The following is a 16,334-nucleotide window of genomic DNA, read 5'->3' as shown; positions in this document are numbered from 1 at the left end:
ATCAAACTCTGAGTTTGATCAGAAGTGGGTAGTATTTTTTAAGTATGAGGCTGAATCAGTAACATAAATATGTTAATAAGGTTACAAGTACTTGTTAACTTGATATATATCAGTGGGTGTCAATGAAATCATCCAAGAATAGAATGCTAGATGGGAAAAAAAGAATAGAAATCTCTCGCTCAAAATGGTATCATGTTTACATGTCTATAAGTTAGAATGTTAAGATCCATTCTGTTGCTGTGTGCTGATTTTATGGTTAGTTATTTTTTCTGTTTACTATTTTCTAATTCTTTCGATTTCGATTTCGAATACCTTTAATGGCATATAGATTGTTTAAGATTAGCTTAGCAAGATAATAACAGCCTTTACAACTTTACAATTTCTGACGAGTTAAAATAACACCATTTAAAAATTTAGCCACCGCTTCCAACAGCTCGTAGTTGTGGCTGTTTAAAAGATATATAACCTTCTGTTTATCTGTAATGCCTTCACTTCCATGCAGGAAGGGGATTATGTGCTTCTTCCTACCTATCTCATAAAAGGGACAATCCAACAGCATATGAGATACTGTTTCCACAGAACCCATGCCACACGGGCATTTCCTTTCTTTATGTGGGATTCCAAGGTGGCGTCCAAGGCTAAAGGAAGAAGGCAGGGTGTTTTCTAATTCTGTGTAGAACTATATTGAGAAAATTTATAAAAAATTATTTCAAAAAAGTTGAAAGGAAGACTGTTTACAAGTCCAAACTGCTGCTAAACAGTCTTTCTCTGTATTCAGTTTTATCAAAAGCTTTCTCTGTCTAGGAAAATAAATGCAGTTTTCTTTTTAGCAAATACCAAAGCATCAAATATAAATCGAACATTGTCTTTTGTATATCTTTTAAGTACAAAGGTTGTCTGGACTTTGTGAATCATTTCAAGTATACATTTTCTTAATCTAGTCGCCATTATTGTTTCCAACGATTTATAATATGCATTCAGCAATGATATTGGTCTGTATAAATGTGGTAGTTCCGGCTCATTTGTAAATTAATATTACATCTGCTTCTTGCCATGGTGGAAAGAATTTCCCATCCTGACCAACTTGGTCATAATTTCTTGTAAAGGTAAAATTAATTTCAACTCTTCACTGAGCACAAACTGCTAGTACCACTGATCAAATGTGAAGATTTGGATAAAGTTCCAATGAGATGCCAAAGCCTCCTTCTGTGCTTGTTGAGACATCATCCAGGTAAAACCCTAGTTATTGCTGATGCACTGTCAATGGCATCCCTTGAAGACTATTGATGCTATCACCCTTATTGAAGAAGGTGAATGCTATTAAGCCACTTTGTGAGACTTAAAGCCAATTTCAAAGTCTCCTTGTGCCTCCGCTTCTCAGCAGTAAGTCAGACTGGAGGGTTCGTGAAATCTGTGTTTACTGGGAAATTGTGATTGTCACCCAACTGGCTATTGCCAGGACTGGCAACCAAAAAGCTTAGCAAAAAATATAAGACTGAGCAGAACCCCACTCCCTCCCTCCATCTCCAGGAAAAAGCAAAATTTCTGCTGGACACAACTATTCCCAAGGTCAGAAGATGAGATAGCAACATCCAAGTGCTTGAAACCATAACATTCACCCTCCTCCAAGCACCCTGGGCTTAGGTGAGTAGAGTTAGTGGGAGAGGGTTTCTCCACGTGTCTCCCCGAGGTGTCCCGCCATAGTCGGCATTGTGCAAGGCTGGTCCCGCAAGAGTGCAGCGCTCTGAAGAAGGAAGCTTCTGGGCACATTTACAGGCCTCAACATGTGCAGGGCCTGGGAGAGGGGCTGGCTCTCCCCACCGTGGTCTTCAGTGCATGGGGGGGAGGGGCTGAGGGGGAGGGGAGCCTATTCCCCCCGCATTTTGCGCCTCGGATGGAGGGGAATGGCATGGGGCAGGGGAAGGATCCCCTGCTTTGTAGTAACAAGCCATGATGGCACGATTTTCTTGCACACTATATTATTATTATTATTATTATTATTATTATTATTATTATTATTATTATATTGATACAAAAACAGTTATACACAGCAAACAAGATCAATATGCTGGATTTTGTATTATATCACACGTTGGACACTTCCCAAGCATCTAGGACTGTGTGATGTATCGACGAATAATGCATGCAGAGCCGAGTAGGGTGGCCTTTTGCAGCTGACATATGGTGATTTTGTCAGCGCCGATTGTTTTTAAGTACCGTCCAAGGTCTTTAGGCACTGCACCCAGTGTGCCCGATCACCACTGGGACCCTCAACCTTTGACTGGTTTGTGCTACAGTCTTTGTGAAGTTCAATCCTTAAATCATCGTGTCGTGTAAAGTTTTTTCCAGTTGCTGCTCATCAATTATGCTGTCACCAGGAAGTGCGACATCGACTATCCACACTTTCTTTTTTTCCACAATCGTGAGGTCAGGAGTATTGTGTTCCAAAACTTTGTCAGTCTGAATTCGGAAGTCCCAGAGTAGTTTCACGTGTTCATTTTCAGTGACCTTTTCAGGTTTGTGATTCTACCAGTTCTTTGTCACGGGCAGATGGTAGTTGTGGCACAAGTTTCAGTGAATCATCTGAGCAACAGTATTATGCCTCTGCTTGTAGTCCGTCTGCGTGATCTTCTTGCTTTGTATTCATCATTGTAAGGAATTCCAACGAGGCAGAAATAAAAGGCTTTGGGTTGAAAAACCATTTATTCAGACATCTTAGAAAGCTCACACACACGACATGACAGGAATGGGACTTCCCGCTCAAACTACAGGTTATAACCCCCTCGTCCCATCCCCCTCCCGGTGTCTCCAGTCCCATTCTCATGGGAACGGAATTCTCATCTCGCTCTAAGAGATAAGCCGTCTAACAGTGTGGTTGCTGCAGATTCTGGCCCGTCGCCCGTGCCAGGGAACTCAGTCAAGGCCAAACGGCTGTGAAGAGAATCAGCACCACTGAGATCTTTACATTCTGCCTCCCCTAAGAAAAAACCCTTCCCCCCCGGTTTCAGTGGAAAGCGCAATTGCGCATGAAAAGCAGAAATAAGCGGAGGGGCATCGATGTTTTCCGAATACACCCATTGATTATGAGGTTAAAGAATATCCCACCCAAGAAACCGTAAATATTGCAAGCGTTTGCTATGACAAAGCTGAGAGTCCAGAATAAAGCGTCAATTTCATAGTGCGCTTGTGGCCATCAATTATGAAGTCCATGGGTATCTCCGAGGGTCGTGGCCAGGCATCGAAAAGCGGGAACTTCCTTGAGCAAACTGGAATGAAAAGACGGGATGGATATTACTTAAGGAATTAGGCAGTTCTGTAAACTTGGCAGTAACATCATTGATCACTTTTGTAATCCCTAAAGCGTGGACCCGGAGTTTCTTTGCCTAGTTTTGAATACATTTCCAGTGAACGTCTCTAAAGGTTTTGGTGGACAAAATAAACCCAAGCCCCCTACATCTTAAAAGGAAAGTCAGAACGATGTTTATCATCGCCTGAAACTTTTGTGAGTCCTTGGCTTTGCTGTAGGCGCAGTCTGGACCGCTTTTCCACCCCTCAGCCATTGGGATGAAATCCATTGATTGAACTTTCTGGAGGATGCAGCCTCACGTGGGCAGTTGGGGCAGTGGTGGGAAAGAATGCCCAGACACAATTTCAAAGGGAGTCTTCTGTGTGCTGCTATGAATATGGCATTGTTGTAAGCGCATTCCGCCAAATGGGATTAAATCGCGATCTCAATTGTCTTGATGGTAGTTAGTGTAACAAACGTGAAATATCTGCTCTAGAGTTCTGTCTAAGTCCTTTTCTGACTCACCGTCACTTTGAACGCATTGGTAGAGTGACAGCAACTGCCGGGGTGGTTCCCAACAAGTCCATAGGAAAGCCTTCCAAAACTTGGAGATGAATTGGGGCCAGCGATTAGGACACCACCTTGAGGGTATGGAGTGTGGTAGAGGCGATAGATGTGTTGAATAAACAATCGCGCCAATTTAGGGGCAGAGGGAATGGTGGTGCAGGGGATGAAATGTGCTTGTTTGGAGAACAGGTCCACCACCACCCATAAAACAGTGTTTCCCTGGCTTTCCGGCAAATCCGTAATAAAATCCATCGAAATAACCTCCCAGGGCCGGGAGGCAACAGGGAGAGGTTTTAAAAGGCCATGGGGTTTTCCCGGAATGGGCTTGGCCTCCGTGCAGACTGAGCATCCTTTGATATAAGTCTGAATGTCTTTGCGCATGGAGCACCACCAGAACTGGCGACGGGCCAGATGTAGCGTTTTTAGAAAGCCAAAATGTCCAGCCGACCTGGCATCATGGCAGGCTTCGAGAACCTGCTTACGGAGGGGGGGAGGCACGTACCAACACCCCCCGTTTCCAAACGCCATCCTCCAAGCGCACCTGGGAGTCTGTTTCCTCCGCTGGGAGTTCGCGGAGCCCCGCCTCTTCGAGTTCCCGCAGGAAGGGGGAGACGATGCTCGGAACGGGCGAAGGGGGAGGAGAAGCGGAGGTCTGTGACCGAGTGACAGCCAAACCCAGCTGGGAGGGAGAGAACGGTCGCAGCCGGGATATCCTGTAATGAAGAAACCGCCCCCCTCCCCGGGAAGGCGAGACAGCGCATCAGCCAGTTTATTGGTTTTACCAGGAAAAAAAATGAACCCGTAAAAGAGCGAAGCGGGAGAAAAAAATCAGCTCCAACGTAGTTGCTTCTCGGACATTTTGAGGGGTGGAGAGGGCTAAATTCTTGTGATCCGACCAAATCTTGGAAGGGTGTTTGGCCCCCTCAAGCCAGTGGGCTATGAGTGCATAAGCGCCACCTTGATAGCAGCATTCTCTTTATCCCCCACGGTCCAGTTGAGGTTCAGGGCCAGAAAATTTTTTGAATAAATGAAAAGCACACGGCACAAGTTTTCCATCTTTATTTTTTCCACCGAAGGGAGGCTGCGCCCGGCGCTTTATCCGATGCATCCACGTGAACTACGAAGGTCAGGGGTAGGAGTGTTTCAAAATAAATACGGCGGTGAAAGCTGACTTCAGATGCTGGAATGCCGATTGACATTCCTGAGACCAAGGGGAGGCCGGGCTTGGCAGCCTGTGAATCCTTGCCTTTTAGTGACGTAAAAGATCTGTAGGCCGGAAGGGCTAGTTTGGCAAATTGGGGTATAAAAAAATCACGATAGAAATTCGGGCAAAGCCAAGAGGAAGGATTTGTAATTCGCGCTTTCTGTTAGTGGGGGCGACCCATTGGAGTAACTTCAAGGTCTATTTTCGCGGGATCCATTTTTAAGCCTTCGGTGAGATCCGATAGCCTAAATAGTCTATGGAGGACTGATGAAAACAGCACTTTGACAATTTCGCGAAGAGAGAGTTGTCAAGCAAACGTCAGTGAATACCTCCCGAACCAAGGGTTTCATGCTCTTTCCATAGTTTGTGAATAAATCCCAGAAACATCATCTAAGTACACGACCACACCTTTATAAGCAATAAAATCTTGCAAAACCTCATTGATAAAGTGGCCATAAAAAAGCTCCAAGGTGCTCCAGCCAAACCCGAATGGCATTATTAAGTATTCATATTGTCCAAAATTTGGTATTAAACGCTTTGTTTAAATGTTCATAGCTCACTCCCGCGAATTCTGACCCTGTAATAAGCCTCTCTTAAATCCAACTTATAGTAGTAAAATCCATTGCCCTTGCCCAGTGCATCTAAGAGGTCTTTGATTAAGGGCAAAGGATATTTATTGGACATGGAAAACAGCATTTAATCCACGGTAATCAGTACGAAAGTCTTCAAAGAGCCATCTTTTTTTACCTTCACAAAACAGAACAGGGGCTGCATGGGTAAGTGTTTGGTGGCTCGTCAGTTATGAATCCGCGAGCCAGATTCTCTATCTAAGAAAGCACGGAGCTCCTTTTCTTCTGTGGGGCTCTATGCGATAGGATTCTACCCTTGGGCAGTTGAAAGCTCCGGGCTGTAAGATTGATTTTGCAATCGGTATCCCTATGGGGGGGCAACTGATCGTCGCATTCCTGTTCCTGGAAACACTCTGGCCAAGTCTTTATAAGCTTTGTGGGATATCCCGGTGGGGCTAGGAGTCACCGGCACGTGTGCAATGCGACATGGAAGCCAGCGGTTCAATGGTCATTTGGAGGTGGATGCTTCCCCACTTCATGTGCTCCCCCGCGCAGGGGATCATGTGAATTCTAGAATTCGCTCTTTTCCAAATAAATAATAATATTTGGCTCATGCGTAATAACAAACCATGGCATGCCCAAGACAATGGAGTGTTTGGCTACTGGAGCAAGAACGAAACTAATCTTTTCTTCCCAAATGGTCGAAGCGTTTTAAACGGAGGAAAACAGGTTTCTGGCGCTTTGAATCGGGCCTGGCCTCAGCTCCGGAAAGTGGGCTTCGCCATCCATTTGGAGTAAACGGAATGGAAGCTTCTACTCAGGGGAATTTGGTCTAAGCCCAGCTCCTCAGCGCCACTTCGTGCGGCCGCATTAAACAGTGGGAGCAGCCAGAGTCCAACTGAGGAGCAGAGGCTAGAGATAATGCGATGTATGGTTTGGCAGGATTTGGCTAAAGAGGCTTTGAATAGTAATGGGCTACGCGCTGCCTTCACTCACTGAATCCGGAGTAGGACCCACATGTCCATGGGCTGAAGATAGTGCAAACTGCCACTTACCCTCCTACGAAGTCCTCCTCGATAGGCATGACTTTGGACCTAAATCCAGAAGTTGGGGAGGACCAGACTTCCGAGGAGGCTTGGCGAGATTAAGGGTGCGGGAGACCGGGACGGCGGAGGGGCCTTCTGTTTTCTTGGGGCAGTTGGCAGCCAGATGGCCAGGACTCACTCACAATAGAAGGCATAATCCCAAACGGCGGCGTATGCGCTTCAGAAGTGGTCTCGTGGAGACGGTTGGAAGCTTTGGCTTGCGCAGTTGCTGGGGCTTAATCGTGGTGAAGTCTTCGGACGCTACGTCCCCCGGCACGAAAGCGTAATCCAGACGTGGGCTGCAACTTGTGATCCCCAGATCGAAATCCCACTCAGCGACGGTAAAAGCGCTGAATGCGGATGAGGAGTAACTGTTTCCCGAAGTTTGGTATTCCTAGCCTCGAAGAAGTATTCACATTTCATGCGCTTCAGGCCAGGTCAGGAGGAAGTTTAGTAGCGCCCGCCGCGACGCAAATCTAATACGAGGCAAATTCGGCAAAGGAGCGGTTGCCCTGCTGAATGGACTTTATGGTACGAATAGCTTCGTTTTCAGCATCCGGATCTTGGAAGCGGGCACGTAAGGCTTGGAGAAATGCAGCCACGGTGCGAGTATCATCCGCTTGCAATTCATAAAGAGTCACAAACCAGCTCAGCAATAGCCAATTTCCCATCCAAGGACGGACTCTCGGCGTCCCGTGATCTTTCTACGTTCCTAGAACGTATACAAATCATCAAATTCCTCCATAAGTCGCTGGCGTCAAGTTGCAGAAATCGAAGTAGAGGGGAGTTTAGGAGGCGGTCCCGTCTGAAGCCGGGCAGGGATGAGGAGAGCCTACAATATCCCCTTCTTTCAACAGCTCTTGGAGCTTCGCTGGGGTTGTGGTTGTAGGTTGCAATGGCACAGGGGCGGTGGGGCTGGGAAGAGCAGGAGCTGGCTTGAAGTACCATTGCCGGGTTGAGGAGGCAGAAGCGGCGGGGCCTCTGCAGCGTCGTCCCTCCGGCCAGAAAGGAAGGCAGCAGATGTGCGCCGAGTGGATCGGCGGAAGTAAGGGCCTTGCAGCGTGTCGATCCCATGGCAAGGCGCTGTGGTGGGCGCTCTGGTAAAGGTGTAAGCACCGACCCGGGTTCGTGTCATCAATTATCCCGGCTGCCAGTTCTTCAGCTCCTGCTCCAAGGCAGTTTCAATTCTCTCTCTTCTTGGCGTAGTTAAGGCATCATGAATTGGCGCGCATGTAGGGCTGTTTTTTTCACGATCCAGTTTTAGTTTGTTCATCACGCTTGAATGTAATGAAACGCGAGTCAGCTCGCTCTGCGTTTGGATGGCTCTTCTATCGTTTTCGCGCTGGCGCTCCAGATCCATCTTTGGAGTGATCCAGGACTTTGGTCATGGATCGATAAGTTCTGCTGATACTCGCTGCTGCAACGCTTCTTTGGCCCGGTTCAACTCCGCTCGAGAGTTGGACGTCCTGGCGCTTTGTTGATCTCAGGGTCCCTTTGCAGGCATTCACGCGATCTTTTGCAGCTGTTCGCTGTTCCTTTCCTCCCAGAGCCTGCGTTCCCGGTCCCCATTAATAATACGCTTCCTTAGCATGGCGCGCAGTCTGAAAGCTACGCTCTCCATCAGTCTCCAACTTTTCTTTTGGACGGAGGGGAAATAAATCTGGATGGGAATCTTCCTTCCCGGATTCCTCCTCTCCGGATGGTAACTCCTCCAGTCCTCTAACGGCGCTTCATGGGGCGCCTCTTGCACATCGGGTAAACACACACTGCCCATTGAGGCTGGAAATCCGGATTGGGAACCGCACGGAAACCCTCCCAATAATCGACATCCTGATTCCTCACAATCAACGCCCGGTTTCGAAGCTGTGGGTTTCGGGACGGGGCTCCGGTGCTGTGCCACGGCGGGTCTTTGGGAGCATCATCAAAGTCACGAAGTCAAGAGAATCAGCTTCACCATTGACTCCTGGGTACGCATGAAGTGCGTAGTCAGACCCATCTCCTCCGAGAACAGGTTGCATCTGGGGTTTGCATAACTACACGGAAACTTGGTAGAGATCCGATCCACAGGCCATACTGACGATCTCATAGATACAGCGCCCCAAACGGCTCATGCAAATCCACACATGGTCGCGATCTCAAGCATCCCTCATCCCAACGGGTAAGTAGGGGAAGACCCATGCTGGAACGAGGGATGGGAGAGAGAGTCACCAGCCTTTCAGACCCGCTCTCCTGCTGAAGTTCCTCAGAATCAGGAAGGGAAGGCTTCGAACCCTCTATGGGGGCTTTACCGCGCACTTCCGACAGTTCTCCTTATGGAATATTCAATCTCTGCATGTTACAACACCAGAGATCCACTGAGTTTTAAAAAGAAAAATAACGATTGATTCCTGTCATAATGTAAGGAATTCCAACGAGGCAGAAATAAAAGGCTTTGGGTTGAAAAACCATTTATTCAGACATCTTAGAAAGCTCACACACACGACATGACAGGAATGGGACTTCCCGCTCAAACTACAGGTTATAACCCCCTCGTCCCATCCCCCTCCCGGTGTCTCCAGTCCCATTCTCATGGGAACGGAATTCTCATCTCGCTCTAAGAGATAAGCCGTCTAACAGTGTGGTTGCTGCAGATTCTGGCCCGTCGCCCGTGCCAGGGAACTCAGTCAAGGCCAAACGGCTGTGAAGAGAATCAGCACCACTGAGATCTTTACAATCATCATCATCATCATCATCATCATCATCATCATCATCATCATCATCATCATCTTAATTAATTAATTAATTAATTATTGGCAGCCCACTTTTCAGACATTTCCCAAAACAGGTCATGTCAGTTCGGAGACACAGACCTCTACTCTCAGGCTTGCATAAACAACTGTGGGTGAGAGTCCACGTCATCAGGTGCATGAAGTGGCTCATCAGCTGGCAGATGTATGCACGGTTATGGAGGAAAATGTGGTCACCATTACCAGTGAAGATCCACTTCATGCACCCAATGAAGCTGTTGAAGTCTGAAAAGCACCCCTATGCTACATGCAGTTCTTCTGTTCACAACAGGGAACGGAGACTCTCTAACCCCAATTTGGTTGCACACAGAGGAAGGTTATTCAGGGACTAGCAGCAAAGTCCACTGTGGTGGAGATGTAATGGGTAGAAGAGGAAGCATCTCCTCCTGCAATGGGCTTTACTGGGCTGCAATGGGCCTACGGTGGGCTGCTCCCAGTGCAAAGCTTGCCATCTTCCTGGCTTGGGGCTGGGAGAGATTAGACAGGTGTGGCTTGGGGTAATTGGGAAGGTGAGGCTAGGGGGAGGGTGAAGTGGCTTGGGGAGGGTGGCAAGGTGAGGTTTGGGGTGGGGAGGTGAGGGTTGGGGTGAGGGATGGGGTGTGGCTTGGGGGGAGAGTTAGAAGGTGAGTATTGGGGTGAGGGGAGGGTGGAATGGGGATGTTTGGGGGGGGGAGGCATGGGGCACCCGATCCTGCTTGCAGGATTGAGCATGGTGAGTCCAGTGGGCAGGATTGGGTCCACTTCTGCCCCCACCTCCCTTCCCGAGCCCCACATTGGTCTTTCATTTGCCCAAGCCTGGTAGAAGTACATAGAGGTTATTTTGCTTCATAGGACAGATGTTCATCAGCAGGTTAGTACTGTGGCGGTTGCTAAAATATGCTTCACATGAATTCATGGATATGCACGAATCTAAAACAGCTAGTTCGGTGTGAAATCTGCCCATCACAATCCTCTAAAAGAGGCAGAATCATTCCTCTCTGATGCTGCAATGAATTTCTGCCAAACTTCTCTCTGGCTTGAAATTTCCCCCCTTTAATTAGTGCTTTATATTTCTTCTTTCAGGTCGAACCATTCTGGTGGGAACTTTGGCTGGTTCTGTTCCCTACGTGATGGGTACTGTTCAACCAAAAGGTGTTGAGCAGCAATGCGTTCCAGATGAAACCAAGGCTTAGACCTGTCAGTGAAGGCCCAATCCCTGATAATGTTTTTATGTCAGAGAATTCTGCAAGAGTTGAATCAGGTTATGTTTTCAGTGCTGAATATGCTTTTAGTGCTGCTTCAGCTGTATCAACCAATGGAGATATTATGGAGATATTAGATCGTTTTAATTATTTTGGAGGAAACTCCTTTGTTTGACAAGGATCTCCGACGAGACAGTCTGGAGAAAATGCTGGAGTGGGACAATAATGAAACACAGCAACACTCTGGCTCGTTCCACACATGCAGAATAATGCACTTTGAAACTGCTTTCAGTACTCTTTGAAGCTGTGCGGAATGTCAAAATCCACTTGCAAACAGTTGTGAAAGGGGTTTGAAAAAGCATTATTTTGCATGTGCGGAAGGGGCCTCTGTTACGGATTTTGTGGCCAGCACATGCTTGCTAAAAGCCGAAGCGGGAATTAGCATTTATGATCAATTTGCCTTAGCGTACAGCAAGGCTGAGTGTATGAGTTACCTTAGAATCCCTTATTGGATGGAAGAGACCCATTGCCACAAATAATCATCTGACCACCAAAGCAAACATGCTATACTTGGAAGAAAATATCTTTTTTCCTGAAGTTGTTTGCAAGTCATTGTCTACTTGCTGTATGGAGCTCAGGAGTTGAGAAGATGCCATCCCAAGCTGAGGATTTTTCCTCCCTGAAAGCTCTCTTGCCAGTTTCCTCCACCACTCACGCCCTACATTTCATCATGCTGCAGTGATTCTTCATGCCTGCAGCGATTTTCTGAAGGTTTCCGCGGGATGTTTGCTCTGCAGGCTCCGCTGCTGAATGCTTTTTTGGCCCAAAAAGTACATGGTTGTATTCAGCTCGTCTTGCCAATTCCTGCTATAGTTTCCCCTTTCTTTAAACATTTAGATGAGCTGTCAGAATCCATGCCAATTTTCGTATCCTCTTTGTGTGTCTTCAAAGACAGCTTACTGAAAATTGTAAAAGGGAAAACTATATATTGCCAGAATTGGCAGAATGAGCTGAGTACAACCATGTACTTTTTGGGCTGAAGCCTGCAGAGCAAAGCCTGCAGAGCAAACGCCCTGGGGAAAACCTTCAGCAAATGGCTGCAGGCATGGAGAATCACTGCAGCACCATAAACTGTCAGGCATGGGAGCTTTAAACTCCGGTAGGAGGAAATGACGGGCGGGGGGGGGGGGGGGAAGCCTCTTTCTCCTCTGATGCCTTTTTTGTCTGTGCTGTCCAGACAAAAAATGAAGTGGAGGCTTTTGTTAAGAGGCCCCCAGGACATCTTATTCATGCTGTGCAGCATAGCCCAGTCTCTCCAACTGCAGCCATATTAGATTACCCTTTGTATTGGTCAGTATGTTGAACACTGGAACATTTGTAGAAATGTTACCAACACTTTGAGTAAACTATTAATACTGATTTACTATATATTAATCTAATTGCTGTTAGATGATTGCTATTGATGCCAGCAAGGAAGAGGGTACTTCTGACTTTTAGACAAACTACTCTTCCCTAAATGCTGTTAAAAATGAAAGCCTATTTACTGTCATACCAAATTACTCCAGTGCAAGTGTTTCAGGAGGTGAATTGCCAAAAGATGTGTATCACTGCAAAAACAGTTTTGTTGGGTATACTACCAGAAAAGCTCCCCAAGAAACTGAATGAATTGTGCTGGTATTTAAAAACCACTGTAAGAGTAACAATCACAACAAGATCTGATCAAGGTCTCACAGTAGAATGCTGGGAAGATAAAATTAGAGAATATGCTACTATGGCCAAACGTCCTTATTTTTGTAATGTGAGTCCTTATTTTTTAATGTATCTAAAACGATTGTGTAAATATAAGATAATTCAAGCACTGGAAATTAATAGTTAAGATATAATAATTAGAGTAGCAAAAGTACTTTGGAGCAAACAAATTACAAAGATTAAAAGATTATATAAGGTCTCTCTAGTAATCAGAAAATGTTATATTGGGAACCATTATGTAATATGGACTTAATATAATGGTTGGTAGATATCTTCTATGTTGTGGCTTTTACTATTTTCTATTACTTTCTTTTTCCTTCTTCTGACCTGTTTAATATATGTTGGAAAATAATTTTTAAAAGTTTTTTTTAAAAGATGTGTAAAACCAGTCATTGGCAACAAGCAAGATAATTGAACAGCTGATAAAGAAGCCAATCATGAAGCCCAACACTATAGAGAAATCAGCCTGTCTCAATGGTATTAGCAAATCTCCCCTCTCTCTCACGGGGATCCTGCCCAGGGAAAAAAATGTAAAAGAATTTGGGATTAAATCAGTTTGTCCCAAAAACACAAATAATTTTCTGTTGTCTCCTAATGAGACCTTGCCCAAAGAAAAAACAACAGAAACTGGAAAAAAGAGGAGTTTGGCATGGGTTTAGCACAACATTTTCTGTAGAGCTGTTCTGTGATTGGTTCCTATTTCTTTGTCTCCCAACCATAATTTCTGAAATAAAAAATCTGAGTGGCAAAAATGCCCCTGTAGTCATCTCGGATTTAATTATTACATGATCTGGGGTAATCTTGAAGAAGTTAATAACCGGTGGTATACCTGCACTAGTTAAAATACCAAATTTAATTAGAACAGAGTGCAGAAGGTTTCAGCACAATTGATAAAAGTATAAAGAGCTCCAAAGAATGTTATGATATTTTGCTTAATACCATTCCATATTCATTTTATTGAAGGTTGTAAGGATCTCAGTCGTTCTTGTTTCCCTTACAGCCCAACCTGGCCTTGACGGAGATTCTTTTTGGCCGGGCATCTGGCCAGGACCTGCACCAACCTTGTGAGAATGCTTATCTCGCTTTCGCATAGTAGCATTCCGTTCTCATGAGAACGGGGCCGGGTGGGGGGATGGGTTAGTAAGCATTATAACCTGTTGTTTGAGCGGGGTTTCTCATTCCTGCCATGTCGTGTGTGTGTGCTTTCTAGGATGACTGAATAAACGGACTTATAATCAAAAGCCTTTTTATTTCTGCTCCTTGGAATTCCTTACATTATGGCAGGAATCTAACTCACTTTTTCTCTTGAATTTATTTGGATCTCTGGTGTTGCAACATGCAGAGATTGAGTACTCTTGAACATGTGGAAGGCACGATAGCCCCCATAGAGGGTTTCGAGCCTTCCCTTCCAGAATCCGAGGACCTAGCGGATGATCCGGATTTTAAGCCAGTAACCCTCTCTAGACCTCAATCCAGTACGAGTTTGCCTCTCTTCCACTGGGACGATCGACATGGAGTCGATCGTGTGGAGATGCATGAAACATTTGGGGCGCTATCTATGGATAGAGCGCCTGTCGACCGGTTTGTTTCCACCCGACAACGTATGGATTACAAACCCCAAATGCAGCCAGTCCCTGAGGAACTCGGACTGACGAGCATCCATGCTGACACCTAGGAATCGTTAGAGAAGTTCTTAGACAAGTATTTCGATGACACTCCCCAGGATCAGCAATGGCATAGTACTGGGGCGCGCCCCAAAACCACCGCGGAAACAGGGACTATGACGAGGGTCGGATCGGTAATCGGAAGGGGGTATCATACCACCTTCTCGGCTCCTGAGCCAGGAGCGGAGGAACGGATGGATGAGATCCGTGGAGCTGTCGGGGGAGTTGAGCAGGACCCGCCTGCAGAGGAACTGAATCCCGACCCTGATCCTTTTCCCATGCCTTCTAAAGAAAATTGGGAGGATGAAGTAGCCATGCTTCGCGACGCCAAACTTGCCTGGGAACGTGAACGCGAACTTTGGGAGGAGGAGCGCGAGAAACTGCAAAGGGATCGTGAACTCCAGCGCAAAGAACTCCAACTTGAATTAAATCGTGAAAGAGAGGCGTTACGTCTACAGTATCAGCAGAATCTCACGATCCATGATAAAGTATTTGACCACTCCAAAATGGAATTACAACGTGAACGCGAAAACATCAAGGCTATCCAAACGCAGAGTGAACGGACTTTAGCCTTACAGCGAGACGAAAGAGCCAAATTGGATCGAGAGAGGGCAGCTTTACACGCGCACCAAGATGCCTTAACACGCAAAGAAAGGGAATTGGCTGAACTGGAACAAACTCTACGACGGCAACGTGAGACGATGGCTAGAGCCCCGGTTGGTGCCTACACCTTCACCCCCGCACCGGCGGCCCCCCCCTGCTGGAGGCGCGGCGCCTCGCGGCCCGATTCCAGCTCTTCAATTTAGAGCACCTCCTCAACCCCCTGCTCCTCCAGCGCCCCTACACTATCCAGTACAACAACCAGGTTATATGCAGCAGCAACCCCAACACGCACCTAGAGCGATTGAAAGAGGGTTCTACAGACCCCCCATTCCAGCTCGCTTTGATGGCACCACATCTAAACTTCCTTACTTCATCCTGCAACTCGATGCCCATATGCAAGAATTTCATGACCTATATCGTTCTGAAACGCGAAAAAATACGAGACATTGGGTCGGTTTTGGATGGGGTAGCCGCTTTGAGTGGCCTGTCACTCTTTCGAGTTGTAGGGGGACGCATAATTCGCGCACGGTAGCTGGTTTCCTCCAAGTTTCTTCTGGCGCATCCGTTTCCGTGGATCCTACCGCTGGAAACGATGCCATCCGTGAAGGCAAAACCATCCAGCAAGGCAACCGCTCCTTTGTTGATTCTTTGTGAATTCCGTGATCATGGCGCGCGCTGCAGGCTTCCCCCAGACTGGGCCTGAACGCATGAAATGCAAGCATTTTTTCGAAGCTTTCGCGGATGCTAAACTTCGCGAAAACAGTGCGATCCTTTATTCGGATCCCGCAAACGCTTATGGATTGGATCGAGCTCGCCTCGCAGGTTGCTGCCCGCCTTGGTTTATGCCCACGCTTGAGGCCGTCCATCACCGGCACCGTCTTTCCCTACGCTTCAAGCAAGGCACTGCGTCACGCTATGAAGCCAAGCTCCGGGCGTGAAGCGTAAGGCCGAGATCACTCACGCTTTCAGAACGCTGCCGCCGCTTAGGATTGTGCCTTTACTGCGGGTAATCCCAGCTTACCTACAAGCAACTACCCGGGTTAGCAGAAGCCTCCCCTCCCGGTGGCTCCGCGACTTCTGCGCGGGTTTGCACGCAAATCCGGTCCACAACTCAGGGATCATCCAAAGCCGCTTTTGATGAATTTTTCCAGGAGGAAGAGATTGTACTTGGTCTTTCGCTACAGCGCTTGTGGATCTTAACCCTCTTCCCCTGATGCGGTGAGTGAAGGCAGCGCCACGCATTACTATTATTCTGACTTCCTTAGGCCGCCAACCCAAGTAAATATACACGTATTTTGGCCTCTGGCGCTTGTGGACTCCAGGTTGCTCCCACTGTCTTGCGATAACGCAAGTGGTCGAAGAACTTGGTTACTTGATCGAGTCCCCTTTGGTGCGTTCCATTCCGCCTACCCCAAACGGAAGGTAGCCCACCAGGTGCAGGAGGGTCCGGCCCGGTACAAACTCCAACCGGTAATTCTCCGCTGCACCGATCATTGGGAAAAGATTAGTTTCATTCTGGCTCCAGTCGCTAAGCATTCCATTGTATTAGGTATGCCATGCGTTACTTTTATATGAATCCAACTCTTTTGTTTGAAGGAAGGAACGGATCCTTCAATTTATAGATCCTTCTATGAGATCAT

The 16,334-nt window shown here is 46.9% G+C and overlaps 1 protein-coding gene across 1 annotated transcript in view; it reads right to left on the bottom strand.

Annotated features, from left to right (window-relative positions):
* The window catches only part of SNAPC4 (small nuclear RNA activating complex polypeptide 4), a 97,604-nt gene that overhangs the window by 13,178 nt on the left and 68,092 nt on the right, over positions 1–16,334 (bottom strand). The gene's annotated exons all lie outside the window — the stretch shown is intronic.

This window comes from Sphaerodactylus townsendi, linkage group LG12 (genome assembly GCF_021028975.2).
Source record: "Sphaerodactylus townsendi isolate TG3544 linkage group LG12, MPM_Stown_v2.3, whole genome shotgun sequence".
NCBI lineage: Eukaryota > Metazoa > Chordata > Lepidosauria > Squamata > Sphaerodactylidae > Sphaerodactylus > Sphaerodactylus townsendi.
The sequence above is the reverse complement of the archived record's forward strand: the minus strand, read 5'-3'. Positions and strand labels throughout refer to the sequence as shown.